This window comes from Poecilia formosa, unplaced genomic scaffold (assembly GCF_000485575.1).
Source record: "Poecilia formosa unplaced genomic scaffold, Poecilia_formosa-5.1.2 Scaffold520, whole genome shotgun sequence".
Taxonomy (NCBI): domain Eukaryota; kingdom Metazoa; phylum Chordata; class Actinopteri; order Cyprinodontiformes; family Poeciliidae; genus Poecilia; species Poecilia formosa.
In genome coordinates, this window is record NW_006800459.1 from 17,803 (window position 1) to 19,793 (window position 1,991).

Here is a 1,991-nt window from a genome sequence, read left to right on the forward strand (position 1 = left end):
AAACCTTTGGTTGAAATGTAGTTTGTAGTCAATTCGTGCTCAAAACCTATTTTAAGTCAATCATCGGCCTATAAAATGCTGGGGGGGCCACATGTGGCCGGCGGGCCTTGAGTTTGACACATGTGCATTACGCCATAGAACTGCCAATTGGTAATTGAAGTAAAGTAGCTTCGATTTCAAAGATGCCTACATTGAAGTCGATTGGCAAATGAACCATCACAAAAGAGGAAGGCTCTTGTTGTCTCACTGCACCCCAAGAGATGCCTAACCTACAAAAACCGTTTCTGTCTGGTTTCGAACCAGAGACCTTTTGCATGTAAAGCAAACATGATAACCTCTACACTACAGGAACTGAACTTCTCTGCTTTGTTTCAGTTTGAGGTTCCAAAGTTGATGATGTGAGATGCAATGCATGAAAATTTCAACTGAGGTTTGCACTCAGATGCCTGGATTCTGAGTACAGACCATGACACCACAGAGCCCTTGTTGACCTTTAGTAAACACCTGTGATGAATAGAATGTGCAAAATCTGTTTCTGTCTGGTTTTGAACCAGAGACTTTTTGCATGTAAAGCAAACATGATAACCACTACACTACAGAAACTCATGCGCTTTGGAGTTGTCCTGGTAGATGATCCACATTTTGTGAGAGACTAATGTCAACAATGGGCATGAAACAATGTCAAATACTTACAGATCCTCTCAGAGAGCACAGTAACTTGGTGAACAAACTGTCAAACTTATACTTGTGCCTAATTTCACATTACAGTCCATAAACTAAGCCTGGGATCAAAAAAATGTATTAAATATGTCATTAGCAGAGACAAATGGTTCTACAGACAATTGGTTAAATTGTTAAAAAATAAAATCAATAATTACAAATAAAAGATGGTTCAAAAATAAAATTGACATTAAATAAAAAAATATCTCTGAAATACAATCACTTGAAAATTAAACATGGTTCAAAAATAATATCAACACTTCAAAATACAAAATCTCTGGAAAATAAAATATTATGTATGTTGTTTTGAAAAACATTGGAATATAAGCACTTTTATCAAGTCTACATTGTGGTAAGATCATGTAAGTTCTTCTTAAATCCATGGAAACTCAACAGTTTGTAAGGTAGGTGAGTTAGCTCAGCAGGTTAGAGCACCGTGCCGGTAATGCTGAGGTCGTCGGTTCAAACCCCGTATGGGGCAATTCATGTGTAAGGTCTTTCAGACAATCAACACTTCAAAATAAATAAGAGTTCAAATATAAAATCAACACTTCAAAATAAATAAGGTTTCAAAAATAACATCAACACTATACAATTTAAAAAATGGTTCAAAAATAAAATCAACACTTCAAAATTAAAAAATGGTTCAAAAATAAAATCACCACTTTAAAATAAATAAGGTTTCAAAAATAACATCAACACTTTACAATTAAAAAAATGGTTCAAAAATAATATCAACACTTTAAAATAAAAAATGGCTCAAAAATAACACCAACACTTCACAATTAAAAAAATGGTTCAAAAATAAAATCAACACTTTAAAATAAAAAATGGTTCAAAAATAAAATCAACACTTCACAATAAAAAAAAGGTTCAACAATAAAATCAAGATTTAAAATAAAAAATGGTTCAAAAATAAAATCAACATTTTACAATTAAAAAAATGGTTCAAAATGTATAATGGTAACTGTTTCTGTCTGTTCAGTCCATAAACTAAGCCTGGGATTAAAAAATGTATTGAAGATGTCATTAGCAGAGACAGACGCTTGGCTAAAAAATGGTTGGGAAGCACATTACAAACCTTTGGTTGAAATGGCGCGTTAAATTCAAGTCTCCATTACAGACCAGAGAAAACTAAAGAGAATGCAACGTTGTGTTAATCCATTTGAGGAGCCGGCAGTTTATCTGGTGGAAATAAATGACGATGCAAAAGTTAAGTGAAGTGATGCTAAGTGAAGTTGCTTAATTTAATTTATTAAAAGTTATTGGGG